The 15,985-nt window shown below is 37.8% G+C and overlaps 1 protein-coding gene and 1 pseudogene across 20 annotated transcripts in view; both read right to left on the minus strand.

Annotated features, from left to right (window-relative positions):
• Window positions 1-15,985, minus strand: part of BCAS3 (BCAS3 microtubule associated cell migration factor) — a 569,320-nt gene that overhangs the window by 186,032 nt on the left and 367,303 nt on the right. The window lies entirely within an intron of this gene.
• On the minus strand, window positions 14,704-15,115 carry LOC103565191 (large ribosomal subunit protein eL42-like; annotated as a pseudogene).

Here is a 15,985-nt window from a genome sequence, read left to right on the forward strand (position 1 = left end):
TCCAAACACAAGAATGAAATGGATATTAGAATTGTTGAGAAAACAGATTTCTTGACTGTGAGGTCTTAAAAATTAGCATGACATACATTGCAATTTTTAATAATGTGTTAGCTGAGAACACAATGAGAATCCCTGTAAATTGCTCCTTAAAACAGATGATGGTTTTAGATGATTAGGTTAAGAACAGGCCTCTAACTAATGTGCCCATGGATGGGAACATATTTATCCACAGATATCTTGAGGGTGAGATTTTCCATTTGTGGTCACTAATAAACTAGGCAAAATGAACAGAAATCAGTTTATGCAACCCTAGATCTTCCAACATCCTATATTACTCAAGGATGCTACTGAGGTAAATATAAGTCATTCCAAAACTGTACTATATTGTAATTAGAATATAAGGCATGAGAAGTTATATTTACAATGACTATAAGCCTTCAGAAGAAGTTAATGAACTGAGGCTGACCTTGATCATTGACTCAGATCCTGCAGCACAGGGCAGTACCTGCTCCCTCTCCCACATTTGCCAACCTTTCCTACAACAGTAATCAATTTGCTGTCTTGATCTCTCAAGCATATCATACATTTTTTGATCCATCATTAAGCCTCAAACTTGTGGGCTAATTAAATTACTGAGGAAAGACACTTTGGAATTCTAGACTTTGGCAGGAGAAAAATTAGAGACAAATATTTGAATAAGGTGAGAAAATTATGATCTCAATCTCCATGCAGTTATTAATGATTTAAAGTCACTATTCAAAATAAATTAACTTTTATTTGATTGCTTGCTTTTTTTTTCACACATAATGCTGTCAAAACATTTTTCAGCATGGTAGTTAAATAATAAATACAAAACGTAAGAGAAGGGAGAAATAGAAAAGGCTTGAGGGGTAAAACAGCTCCACATGATAGGTCCAAATAGATAAGGAGTTGGTGTCTAGGTGTCATTAAGAAGATCTTCCAGAGTGTAGAAGTTATATAGGAAAAACTGTGGAGGGATAGAAAAAAGCCTAGAGTTAGAGAAATGAAAGACAGAGAGAGGGAGACAGATAAGAAAAAATAGCGAAGCTTGACCCAGCAGATGAAATAAACCAATGTTGAATTTTGTCAATGGGCATAAATTTCAGTTGTTTCCAATGAATGATAAAAGCCAATGGAGAAATCAAATTATTTCTAGAATCAGGAGACAGGCAGTGCCATATTATACCTCAGAGGAGAGAAAGTAACCCTACAGTGACAGCAAATATCAAAAAGTAGCTTTTAGCAGCAAGGCAAAACCCCATGTGGAAGTGGCTAAGATGGTGAAAAATGTGGAACAGAGGCGAGATTAGAAAGAATAAAGGAAAATAAGAACTAATTGTGAAAGCATTAAAAAACAGAAAGTAAATCATAGCACTCTTCTTTGCACAGAATGCCCTTCCAAACACTGACACCTGTTCAAATGTATCCCCTACAAGAAGCCGCAGTCCCCATAGAGACCATTCCTCCCCCTACGCCTGGGCTCCCACAGCGCTATACAGATGTAAGGCTCTTCTGTGGCACTTAAGTTCACCTTTTAGTCCAGTTAACTGTATATATTTCTACCCCATTAGACAGTAAACTACTTGAGTCAGGGACCATTTTTTATAGTACCTAGTACCTCATGCCCAGGGCACACCAGGGTGCTCAGTAGATAACCTACTTAAAAACTACCTGTCGGAAGCTTAAAAATACTGATGATGAGATTTCATCTCTCTCTCAAAAATCTAAGTGACTACAGCCAGGGAGAAAGTGTAGTTCAGGCAAGAGACTGGCAATGAAAAGATCTGTAATTGAATTCCAGATATGGCAATATCTCGCTGCATAAACTGAAGCCTGTACATTAATCTTGCTGAGTTTTACCTTCTCTTAAGGTGGTAGGACTAGATAAGGACTCTATCAGTGTTACAATTCTAAAACTGATTCTTCCTGCTCTGAATGCAAAGCATTTACTATCTGCCATTAATTTTGCAATTGCTCATATAATGCCTCGTGGTATTTCTTCATCTTGTAAGTAATTCAAATGCATTTATACCTCATCTTTCCCAACGAAAGCTCCTTGAATTGAGAAAGGAACAGTTTTCTCATCTCCCACACTGCTAAGAACCCAGTAAGGATTCAACAAATATCTACCTACTTCACAAAATGAGAAAATGCTCATAGAGCTGTAAACCTAATATTTGAGGCGCTATTGCAGATTGTCTTTTAACTAGAATTAGCTGGGAGGGAAGACGGAGGAAGCTATCAGTTATATAAGCTACTTTATAGGACAGAAATGTGCCAGTAAGGAACTCAAGGCGTTTGCTTGTTGATAATCTGCCAAAATGAGTTCCTGGGGAAGGTGTTTTGTTTTACAAGGAGGAAAAGGAACTGAGCAGGGGCATCTCCTAAACTAGCAATAATGGGGGAAAACTTATCAAAAGACTTAGTTTCCTTTATTCTTTGAGAAGCCGAGGTAGCAATTACCTACCCTTGCTACGATCATTACCATCACAAAGAATTAGGCTGTTACATGGTGAAAGAGCAGCACTGGGACTCACAGAACCTCAGTTTGCCTCCCAGCCCTAACACTTAGTGACTATGCTGAAATTACCTAACATCCTTAAGTCCCACTTTACTCATCTACAAAATATAAAATAACAATTCCAGCCTGAGTTCTTTCAAGGATTGATGCAATGAAAGTGAAGAATTCTCTATAAATTAGAATAATTTTTCAAAAATTACATAAATGAGGGCAAACCCCGTGGCCAAGTGATTAAATTCATGCACTCCGCTTCAGCGGCCCAGTGTTTTGCCGGTTCGGATCCTAGGTGTGGACATGGCAACGCTCATCAGGCCATGTTGAGGCAGTGTCCCACATGCCACAACTAGAAGGACCCACAACTGAAATATACAACTATGTACTGGGGGGATTTGGGGAGAAAAAAGCCAAAAAAAAAAAAAAAAAAGAAGAAGATTGGCAACCGTTGTCAGCTCAGGTGCCAAACTTTAAAAAAAGAAAATCACATAAATGCACTCAGAGTTCACGACGCTAGGCTTTTCCTACACTCATCTTGATGCTAATTTAAACAATAGAACAGTGGATAATTCCACTTTATTTTAATCATTTAGTCCAGGATTTCTCAACCTTGGAACCACTGACATTCTGAGCTGCATAATTCTTTGTTTGAAGAGGTGTCCTGTGCATTGTAGGATGTTTAGCAGCATCCATGGCCTCTACCCACTACATGCCAGTAGCACCTCCCCAGTTGTGACAATCAAAAGTGTCTCCAGACATTGCCAAATGTCCTCTGAGGGACAAAATCACTTCACATTGAGAACCACTGGTCATCTATTGGACCATTAGATCGAGACCTACACACCATTCTGAAAGTAATTGTCAGCCATAAGAGTCAAATAATTTAGGGATTTGACTACTTAAAGCTTCATTGTATTTGATTATATTCACAGTATTTACCCATCTGCATATCCTTTGTTTCCTTTACTAAACCTTAATTCTTTTTGCAAATAATTTCATTCAATTTTTTTAACTTAAAAAAAAAAGGGAGATGTGGCCAAACTAAATAATGGTGGGCAGTAAGTCTAAGCTATTCTCTGGAAAGCATCTGAGTTCTTAGGTGAGTTTGTTCTAATTCCTTTGGATCCCAGGGCTTCCTTTGGGAGAAAGTCTCTAATTTAAGTACTCTGGGCCCTATAACACAGCTTCTTTTGAAATATGACCGATAACTGAAGAAACTCTAAAGATCGAGAAAAGGAGATCAAAAGGAGTAAGAATCTAATGGGTAGAAACTGTCATGGAGTGCGTTCTCCCAGGCAGCCCTGCTCAGCACTCTCCTTAGACAGGCTCCTCTATGGAGACTCAATGAGAGATCATCAGCTTTCAATCTGAATGCCCGCGGGAGGGTTCTTCTGGCTCAGCATTCTCAAAACAGACCATGAAAGTGGTCCAAACAGGAAATAACACGTTGGGGTCGTCTTCTTAATGAAGAGGTATCATATCTATCATATTTAGATAGTAACTTATAAGGAACTAGAAAACTATGAAGCGTGATTTACACAAAAACTATACTGAACATAATTTAATATTTCTTCAATGATTTAGAAGACAGCTCAATATCATGACACTGTTTCAGAATGACTATACACATGATTCCATGGTACTTTTCTTGCCTTCTATTAAGGGTTTTATAAATTTCCCAATATTGATGTCTCCAAAAATAAAAAAAGTCACATACTTATCATTGATTTCAGTGCCTAAAAAATATGGTCACTCAATTAAATCTTCAGTTTATTTGAATTTTGTCTGTCTCTCTGACTCCTGGATAAATGGAATATTACCACTTCTTAACCTATATTCCAGAAAGAATTCTGGGACGAAACCTTTAATCTACACTAAACTAAATAAAGAATCTTGGCAGCTCTGCATTGGAATAACATATTGTAGATATTCCTTCAAACCTAAAATATCTTGGTCAAGTGTTAAACTATCCCATCTCCTGATAGTTGAGAAGAGTTGATCCCTTATATTTTAGTATAGAAGAAATGTCTAATTCAATAACATTCATCATGTGTACTGCAATGCTTCACTCATACAATGGGAACAACATCTGCTCTGGTAAACACATTGTAGATAATCATTATTATATCACATAATAGGTGTTCAATGAAAATTTGCTGAAGAAATGTGAGTAGAATGTTGCCCTGATCTTTCACAAAGTAAGACTAAACTTACAGAACTATGCATAAACCTTGAACAAGATATGTAAGTATATATATATATTTTTTTTTTTAAGGAAAAAATTCTAACACCATGTTGATCCTCTTGAATGTCTCAAATAATAACGAAAGGCAGGAACATTAAGAATGTAAATAATACCCTGCTCTTTCTCATATTCCATCAGGAGTGGTTCCTCAGGTTCCAGCCTTGGCTAGAAATATAGCTCCTCCCCAAGGAGGGCACTACGACGTGGAATCAGTTTCAGGAAAAGAAATATATCCCTAGACTGGTTTACTTATTATTTTTGTTTTCAACAACAAAAAGCTGAAAACTGCAAAAAGCTATCAGAGAAGTCTGCTAAACAAATGCAGAGTCCAAAAAAATCAGTGAACCATACCAGTAAGGTTTATTACTGGGATCATCTTGGTCTTGCTGCTGTACAACAGGCTGTAGTATGGAAAAAGGTAGGGAGGAATTCTGTCAGGACATCTCCAAATAAAATATGGTGTGTGTATCTGTCCTTTCCCTGTAGCCGTATAATATGAGAAAATTCCCTCTCTGGGGAGGCAAATGCATATGAAACATCTATTTGTTGGGAACAAAAAGAAACCCCGCTGTCAGGAGCACTTCTGCACTTCCATTGCGAGCCCTCCCTCATGAAATGACTCTCTATCTACCCTCATCCCACGGAGAACAGGAATACTCATGGGGCTTCCCTTCTTATATGAACCACACACACTCTTGTAAGAACAGTGGCTGCACACACATTGCAGTCGCTATCTGTTTCTTACTCAGGATTATTTTCCAATGAGACATCTTCAGTTTTTACTTAAGAAAAAATAGTGCAGGACCAGGATACATACATATCATTTGGAGTAATAAAACCGTCCACATACAGACCAAACTTTATAGTCTATCAACCAAATCTACAAACAGCCTGTAATGTAAATCAGCTCTAAATTTATCTGGCTATTAAACACAAATTTAGGGTTTCTTAGTAGAAGGAATCCAATTTAGTTATGGCATTAAACTTGTGCATTTTTCCCCTCCGAGAGTAACATAATTGAATTCTGTCCATCATACAGATCACGGCTGCTCATCTTTGTCCAGCAATCATGTCTGTAAAGGCCAGAGAGGGCAGTACTGATACTTTTCCAGCACAAGCTACTAGTTAAATATCAGCTGAAGAGAATGAGTTCAACCAACCAGACAGCAACTCAGGCACCATGAAACTGGTTTTGCAGAGGCTGGTGCGTGTGTCAGGGGGAAGGGGCGGACGACTACCTCAACCAGCAGCCACCCGTGCCCTCAGCTGACATCACCTTTCCAGATGGCTTGCTCAACCATTACTTAGATTGTTTAAAATAAAGACATCGTCTGCCTTTTCACTCAAAAATGTGTACACGGAGGCGCAAAATGAAAGAAAAAAGACACTGATACAATCAACTGATCGATCAAATATTGCCTAAACCTGTCGGCATATTTTTGCGCCACTGTCTCTGTCTTTTAAAGAATAAATTGAAAAACACTGTGCTCTGTGATAATAATATAAAGACAACTGCTTTAAATTAAATGCAACAAGTAGACCTTGTAACATGACCAAAAATCCATCCTAGGCTTTTTCTAATTTCCAAATGCACCAAAATTCCTCTTTCACAATATTTGATAAGAAATGTTTTAACACTTTTTTTTCCAATATTTCCTGTAATTACACATTTATAACAAAATGTGGATTTACTTGGCAGCTAAACCAAAATGTTTCATACTGCTCTTAGATTGTATCCCTTGCTGCTGAAATACAGTACACCAAAAGTGAAATAACTTTTCCATTTTAATGTGGTTATAAGCTTCCTGCTAGGAGAAACCTAATTGAGACTTTTGATGTTAGCTTTTTTAAGACATGCCATCCTTCATCATCTGTAGAGTATTTTAACTACAGATCACTTGCAGTCTTCCCAAAGTTGACAGAGGGAAGGGGGATGGGGTGGGAGGAGGAAGGCCACTTTATCAAAGTCAATGGAAATACAAGGTATTAATTATGTTAAATGAAGAAATATGGGCATTTGGTTACTTTTGTGGGTCAGAAATATTTTAATCTGTCGCTGCCAGCCTGCTGCCTCTCCCTGACCACCCCCTCCCCTGCATTTCTATCAGTTGCAGGAACACATCAAAGCTCCAAAAAGTGAGGAAAGCTGCCACCAGTAGGGCCTGTCCCCATCCCCCCACCAAGGTCACAGTTTTCACTGGAGCGGGCACAGCGTTATCCACTACAGTCAGTAATAAGGCCATGACCTGTTTTATATTTTGGAAGTATAGATATTAGAAAATTGATAAACCCTTATCCCAAGGCAATTAAAAATAAAGCCCTAGTGAATGGAAAATAAAACTTTTGTGATATTTAGAAAAGAAAACAAATGGTGCACTCAATTGCTCCCAGTCAAAGCAGAGTTGGCTCGCACAGATGCAGCTGACTTCTAAGCTTTGCTAAGTCGGCCAAGCACACGGTCCAGAAGCAGAGCTGCAGGGAGGGGAAACGGAGCTGTCGGCCTCGATGCCCGAATGCGTTTTATTAAAGTAGCGCTTGAAAACTCTGGATACCAACAGTCAGGGAAGCCAAGAGCAATTGTGTCAATGCCACATAGTCCCTATACGACCAGCATAGGGACTTCTACAAGGTCACCTAGTAACATTTGAAAAATCCACTCAGACGATATATAAAGCTTTTCTGATCAAGGAATCAGATAATGTGTTAAGAAGTCAGGCCACTATAACATGCAAGAGTTACACAAAACAAAACAAAAAACAACCACCCTGCTTTAGATCATAAAAAAACAACATTTTAGTGAACTGTACTTCCTTGCACTTGATTTACATGTTTGATTCTAGCAGCATAATGACTTGGAACAAATATATTTATAGATGATGTATTTTCAATATATATTTTTGTTTAAATCAAAGATAACTACCACATTTTTTTCTTCTACTTCAACTGCAGAAATTTCCTAAAGGAATTAATTTAACTATGGGTACTAATTTTAAAAAACAAATCCCTTCCATATAATATACAGGCAAACAGAACTTATCTGTTCTAGGATTGAGTTTTGAGAGTTCTTATGGTAGAATTTTTTAAAAATAGGAATTCATCAGAATAAGGTATAAATAAACCACGTTTGTCTTGAAACTTACGTTACATTACAGGTAGAGAAGGAGACATCTTTTAGGTAAAAATAGAACAAGCAAGCAAAACACAATAACTAAGCCCACACCACTCAAGTGAAAAGACACAGGCGCACCCCTTCTCTGTCTCCGAAAAGAAACAGGAGGAAGCCAAGGGCCTCGTCACCATTGAGTCATTCCAACCTTACTCAGATGTTTGCGTTTCACTGTAGTGCTCCCACCTCCTCAAGGAGGTTAAAAATGCACAGGATTTCTGTACAAAGATATTCATTACAGAGCTGCCTGAACTTTTTCTAAACTTAGTTCAATCAAAATCCACGCATCATGAGTCAGGCTTACCAACCAGTTTTAAGTCAGGAATAAAAGGATTTAGAAATACAATCCCCTACAATCACCCTACAATTTTCTTCCTCATTTCACATACTACTTCTTGGAATAAAAACAGAGTGAGTGATAAGAAATTTTACTTTTGTTGATAGTTAATTGTCATTAGAGGTAACAACCAGCAACCCAAGGAATTTAAAACTAAACCAAACAAAACCTCTCAAAGCTGACACTAGGTATACCTTCTCCGATATTAAACCATAGCAACATTCAATTTTGAAAATAAGCAGAAGTAAACATATTGATTTTCTGTTCCTATGTGTAATTCTTATTGAGTAATCAAAAGCAAAAAAAAATTCTTAGCTGAGACAGTGAAGACTATAACTCTATTCTCAGGCTTTAAAGGAGAAAATTTATGAATACATATGGATTCATAAGTTTGTGCTTTAAATGAGAAAAATTACGGTTACATATATTTTGATTTGTTGATATTAAATTGTGTCAAGAAAATATGCAAGCTGATATAGAAATAATTTCCCTTTATATACACACAAGGAAATAAATACATTTCTGACAAACTCGCAAACTTCATACCAAATTTCGGAGCTTTCAGCATTTTGGTTATTTGCTAACTTTTGTATTTGTTACTATTTTTTAAATATATAAAACCTTTATTTTACACAAATGCAGTCAGACTAGTTTAGCTTTTCCACTGACGTCTAAATGCAATTCCTTAACTGGAGCTTCCTTACTGCCTCTCTCCCTTTAAGCAACTATCAGTATCAGTCAACTGGCTATTTGTACAACTTGTATTTCATTAAGACATGAATGTTGAAATTACTCAAAAGACTGGATGAAGATAGCCTGATATTTGATGCAATATTAATGCAATCTGTCTATTCTCAGTTAAAGATCCACTAACAAAATTACCAACAATTATAATAGCTACATGAATTCAGTAAAATACTTTGGAAAAAGGTACCAGCCTTGTAGGTCTAACTTGATTTTTAAAATGACTCAGAGATTTAGCTTAACTACATGAAAGCGGCCGATGTTGGATTAAAACAAATACCAACCACAAAAACTCCTGCACATATTCTAGCACTCTTTCTAAAAACAATGACTGAAACACTCGAAAAACTTGGCATAAAGGTATGGGGTACTAAAGTTACAAGAGATTTGATGGGTCATATAAAGAATAAGAAATCATCTCCCAGATGTCTGAAGGACAAGAAAATAAATCCTTCCATGAATGTAGAAAAAATATCTAAGTAGAAACAAAATATCCATGATTAAATAAAATTTTAGGTGATTGAAATTGACTAGCATTTTACAATATTAATGCTAATGGTTCATCATAGTCTTGTTTGTATGTTTAACAGCTCCCATTAAAAGAAAAAAAAGACTCATATGCAAGAAGGAGAAGCAAAGGGAAAACTAAAGTCATACATAGTAAGGATGGAGATAGAAGAAATATCAAATCAGCCAGAAATATACAATAGCAGTTTCCAATGCTGGGTCAGGAAATAAGGTAGTTAAAGAAAAGTTGCAATCTAAAGAGAAAACACTTTTAGGAAATGGCAAAATTAAAACAGAAGTAGATATGTAAAATAGATGAATGAAGACAAGGTCTTCCTGCACCAAGGGAGTTGTTTAGGAGAAACAGTGTCCGTTTGTGGCCAGCGATAATACTTTCCATTCAATAGAGTTTGCAGCTTGCTGATTCATATGATTGCAGGCTGGCGCCCTGCTGGCGAGCCTCTCCACTGAAATTAAATCCACTCTCTTCAGTTATAAATTATAATGCTCTATAAACAACACTCCCATTGGGAATGGGGAGAGAGAGAGAAAGAGAGGAAGAGAAGGAGAGGGAAGAGTGGAAAAAAGAGGAAGGGAGGGAGGGAGAGGGAAAAAAAAGAGCCGGAGAGGGAGAGCGTTTCTGCACAGTCCACTCACTGTTTAACGTTCTGCTCTTCTGCAACAAACAAGGGGAGCAAGTCTTGCACAGATAGCACTCCTGCTGTAATTCCTACACTGTTTGATGTAGAGCCCAGAAAGGAAAGTGGGATAGTAATGTGAGTCTAGGAGGAAAAGCACTTAGAAATCAATGAGGATGCAAGAAGATAAAATAGATTTTATACACGGATTTTTCAAATATAATATTGAATATATCTTTGGAGTCCCAAGGGAGAACCAAAATAAAATTCCTGATTCTATTTAGATAAATTAGATTTACACACGGAGCGTCTTTTGATATCCAAATCAATCAGAGATAGTCCCCCAAGATGCACGGGAGAGCAACGGAAACACAGGAAAGCAAAGTTAAAAACAATCATGACAAAACGGCCACAGACAAGGAGTCCAGAGCAAAAAGAAAGTTCAATGATTATGCCCCACAGCACCCAGAAATTAACTACATTTTTTGTTTACGAATACCTATTTCAGAATTGAATGCTGAATTTATAGGAAAGTGATACCTCAATTGTTCAATGGTGAAGAGTTGTTTTGTTACAAAAGGTGGTTTCAAAAGGTAAAAAAAAAAAATAGCAAATATTCGATTTCGTCAATTAGCTAAATAACCTGTGAAAAAGTCCACAATAGAGTTGGTTTGTATGCGGCGGTTTCAGGGCATTAACTTATATCCATATTGCGTGTGTTAATCTTTTTTAGGAGTGATTTATGCTCCAAAGTGGGGTAGAAACAATTATTGTCATATGCCAATTAGTGTTCCAAAGAATCACATTCACAGGTTACTCATCAACTACAAAAGGACACAGTTCTATATGAAAAAAACACCTTGGAAATTTCTTACCAAATGATGAACCTGGACATAAAAATGTAAGGGGAGGCAGGAGCTGGTTGGAGGGTGTGGGGGAGAGAGAGGGAGGGAGGGAAGAGGTGCGGAGAGAAGCAAGCTTGTGAAAACTTGGGTTTGAACGTGATTTAGCAAAGGCAGCAAACCTACACAACCCAAGATGCATTTCAGGTGAGGGAGACTTTAAGGAAAACAGAATCTTCCACAAACCACAGGCTTCCATTTCTCTCTCTCAGTTAGGCAGACCGAATATTGCTCTAACTTTCTTCCCAAAGTAACAAGATAAAAGGAAACTCCAGCTTTCTACTGAAGTCACAGAAAGAAGAGGGGAAGGAAAGGTGACTGAGATTCCGGTTTCAGACCTGAAGTAATTTTACCAGGCTAAATTCCAAACCCTGAAAAAAAGACTAAAATTGAAATATTGACCCAAACCTTAAGCAGAGAATTAGGTGTGGGAACAACTCAGATTTTACTCTCTGTTTTTATGTGTCTGGTGCACTGTCTCCGTCTCTCTGCTTTGGTTGTGGTGCATACCAAGTAAATTATTTGCTGATAGGTGAATCTCAGCAAAGGCTTCTCTTCCTTTGAACGCCTCGTGAGCTTGTTGGGAAAAGTCATTTAAGTCACTTAAAACAATCCCATGAAAAGTAAAACTCAATTCTGAAATAAGAGTCTAACTTAGAGCTTAAAAATAAATTAAATAAAGGAAACATTAAAAGATAAATGGAGCAGGATGCTCTGCGGCTGAGGTAATCTGAGTGGAAAGGGAAGGAGGAGGGTTACGTTAATAAATGATTAAAAGGCCTTAACAAGGGCCTATCAGGTTGACCGGGAAAGCATTCTTCTCCTCGGCTCCTCCTCGAGACCACCTTTTTTACATTTGTTCTCAATGCTGATCAATATGGTTTTCATTTGCTGATTTCCATAATGCCATATGTGATCTGCCAGCCTGACATAATGAAGCTAGAAAGAGCTGAAGTCATTTGAACATTCTCGCTCGCATGACTGTCGCCAGTTCACCAAATGCCTGTTATCTGAAAGCCAATATTTTTCTTTTGCTTATTGACAAACGCCAGAGGTGTCTGCCCCTAGACAGATGTAAAAACTCAGCATTGGGTGGCAAATTTAAATTAAGATTCAAGTTGAATATTACACTTTTTTCTGGAGTGTTTTTTGTGTTTTTATTCCCACCACTCTTAACCTGTAATTTAAACTGGATTAAATAGAGAAAAACAAGATTGAAGGGTGAATTATCCACTTCTGAAGACAAACGCTCACTTCTGCTGATAAAGCAAGTCACAAAGAATAAAGCACAAATACTCTGAGATGCCACCAAAGCCTCAGGACATATTTATTGCCTCAATTCAAGTTTTCCTATAAAGAGGTCAAATTTAGTTGGCCCACTACTATTTGTCTCTTTCACCAAAATTCATATCAATTTATGTTTATTAATTTTTTACTCTGTCAAAAATTTCTTTAATCCATGCTGTAGGATGGAGAAACATTTTTATCATATATGAGCTTCTTATACTTTTTTTCATTGTATAGTAAAATGAGTTTGTTGAGGTCATCTAACATGAGTGAACCACTCAAACCTTCCATGATGCCTGAAATGTCTCATTAAAAAGTCTCCGTATTGCTTACTGGTCACTTTTCGACACTCAAAAGACAATTTCAGGGAAAAGTACAGACAAGAACACATTGCTGAAATGATTTCTTTTGTCTTTTGCAAGCCCAAAACAAAAAAACAGTTGCATTCAATCAAAAGACTACTTCCAATTTACATTTTAAAAATAAATTATATTTAGTGCCAGTATTTTCATTCACAATACATTTTATTCCTTTTTATATTAAACATGCTAAATAATGAATATTCCAGTAATTAACGGAAGTCATGTTTTAGTTTCTCAAGAATGTGAAAGCCTATGGTGGCAGTTCTATCTCGGAACTATGAAAACAAAATCACAGAATTCTGCCAAAAATCACCCCGAGTTCTCTCAAAGAGGTGAACGTGTCATGGCTGAGTCAGTGCTCAAAGTTTATAAATAGTTATATCTCCAAATATTGCATTTGCTCCAATTCTCAGTTCACAATCTCGGCTTTATTACGTGAGTTTTCTTTTTCTCCTACCTTCCTTCCTTACCTCCCTTTTTATACATGGTCATTGGGCAAAGGGCATGGCTGGCTCAAAACAAAACAAAACAAAACTGAAGGAAGGCAATGCAACAAATATCTAAAGGAAAGGTCCTTTAAGAGAACAAAGTGGTCCTAGGGGATGAACACCGCGCTTACTTAGCTCCTGCTTCCCTTCTCTGAAACAAGGGACTGTTGTCTGTTTATTCTCCTTTCTCATAATTCCTTTATCAACAGTGAAAGGATACTAAAATGCGGAGACCTTTAAACTGGCTAGTTTCAGAACACGGATTGTTCAAATTTTTGTTGGTGGTGGTTGTTTGTTAATTCCCTTGGAAAACAGTAGCAGATTCGACCCACAGATGGGAAGGTAAAAGTTCAGACATCACCGTGTTACTAAAGAATCTTCTAAGTACTGTTGAGTTCTGATATAAAAGTTGATAAGGAGGTAAACAGTGGAGTTTAGCAAAAAACAAGAAAGCAGTAAACTGATAAAAGGATTCTAAAGGCATACAGTGGTGGAGAGAATGCATTTCAGCGACCTTTCTCTGGGGCTCGGAGATTTTTGGATTATGATAAAAGCAAAGGATAAAGAACATGTAGTCTGTCTAAAAGTGCCAAACTACTTTCTCTTATGAATTCCAAATTAAGTATATAGGAAATGTTACATTATATTGAGGGGTTGGTGGAGTCAGATCTTTTAAGTACATAGAGTCATCTCTTTCCCTCTGATAGTCATAGTAAAAATAATACCACAGCAAGAGAACAGGGAGAAAAGATAATCTTGCCTAGATATGAACCAGGGAGAAAGGCAGGAGTGATATTCTCAAAGTCTAGTGGAACTGGTGGCAGATTATCCTACAGGAGATTTAGCTACTAACGTTATGCTTCACTGGAGCTGTAATTACCACACTGAGAGGCAGGTCAGATTAACACTCCTCTACATCATACCATTATGGTAACAATAGGTTAGTCAGAATAGTTGGAAAGACTCTCAAAAAGGATGGAATCACAATCAGAATAGACTTCTAAAGTGAGGGAATGAGGGCGGCGGGCGGGCAAAGGCCACTCTTACTTGCAGAAACAACAGGTAGACAAAGAGTTCCATGTACAATTGATGGACGGGGAGAAAACTATCAAAGGTTCTTTTGAACTCTAGAAAGCTTAGTAGGATGAGAAAAATTGTGAGTTAGAATAGGATGACAGGAAAAAATTTTAAAGGAAGAAGGAAAAGCATACTCTCCTGCATTGTCCAAAGAACACAAACAGTTCAATAATAAGTGGCTCCCTTACAGAAAAAAAATCTCTGGGAGGCTCTTTGTAGATCCTTTGCCCCTGGTAGGGCAATCATATCTTACACTGCTTTTTAGAGGCAGGTGTACCCACCAGACTAGAGGGCCCTTTTCTCTCCAAAGGGAAAATGACCAAGAATCTGCAGCATTCGGATAATGGTGGGGGTTTTGTTTTTTTAACAACCTCAAGATTTTACACTCTTCATTAATAAAATGAAACACGAAGCTTACAACTGGATCACTTGGCCCTTTCTCTGATCTCCTCCCAGTTCAAAATGCTTACATCTCTTACTAGCCAACATTCTCTGAGATCTCCAACAGGGCTCAATGCATTGAAGCTCAGCACCATTTTTGCAGATTTAGCCTTTTTGGGGAAAATTGACTTAGTCTACCCACCACAGCCACTCTGCTTCCTGTCATAATGCCGCTTTCCATGGGCACAAAGAGGACTCTTGCCCTCCTTGTACTGTGTCACTTTGTGGATTGGTGCTTGCCACACTTCTTACAGAAAGTTTGGAGGGTTTTAGGAACGTTCCCCATGTTTGCGGGAATGTGATCAGCAGGGACAGCTGTGGCCTATCACCACCACCAATGTATCCACAGCACTTCCAAGAGTGCCTGGGATACAGCAGTCATTCAAAACACGGAGGCTGAATGATGGAGATCTTCAGAAGGAATGAGAGAATCTGCAGAAGTCCTTAACGTGTTTTTTTAAAAAGTAAAATAAAGAAGTAGGAGAGACAGGAGGACATAGTAGCAGGAGCAGCATCAGTAGTTGTGGGTCATTATAGCCTTAAGGGACAAGTTGGAAGTGTAGGTAAAATCCAGTTGTCTAGATGTGGCTACACAGAAATCTGTGGCTCAACGGCCTTATCATCAGTAGAGATTTACTCCCGTTCCACTGGGTTCCCAGGGAACTCCGAACTACAAAAGAAGGTTTGAGCAAGGGTGGAAAACCAAGATCTTGAGTAATGGAAGGATTTATAGTCAAGTTTAGCAAGTGAGAAATGAAACGATGAGGTAAGTACGTTATTAGTAACGCTAAGGTCAGGACCAGGTCAGGATGGGTTAAGACAGACGAGCCCTGTCACAAGCCCCAGAAGCAGTCTGGATGGCTAAAGACATTTTAAACACGGCCTCAGTTTCCTTAACTGTAAAATATCAGCGACCAAATCTAATTATTAGAAGTTATACAAAAGAAATCCAAGTGTAATCAGTTAGTGCAAATTAATGAGGAGCGTTGAGAAACATGTCTGTTGAAGGCAGACAAAATAATGTAGCCCTTTCTTTATTTCTTAATCTATCGTAAACTGTGCTGGTGGCAGAATTTCCATTTCTAGAGCAGGTAGGGGCTCTATCACACATCTTGTATGAGCGTCCCCACTTTTCACTCCACGTGGGTGGCGGTTATTATTTTTAATGTATCCCTACTTCAATAAGTCATAAATAAGCTTACCTATTCAAATGACCACAATAAATGATGAGAAATAGCACACTGACCCATAAGCA

The sequence above is a fragment of the Equus przewalskii genome, chromosome 10 (genome assembly GCF_037783145.1).
Source record: "Equus przewalskii isolate Varuska chromosome 10, EquPr2, whole genome shotgun sequence".
NCBI lineage: Eukaryota > Metazoa > Chordata > Mammalia > Perissodactyla > Equidae > Equus > Equus przewalskii.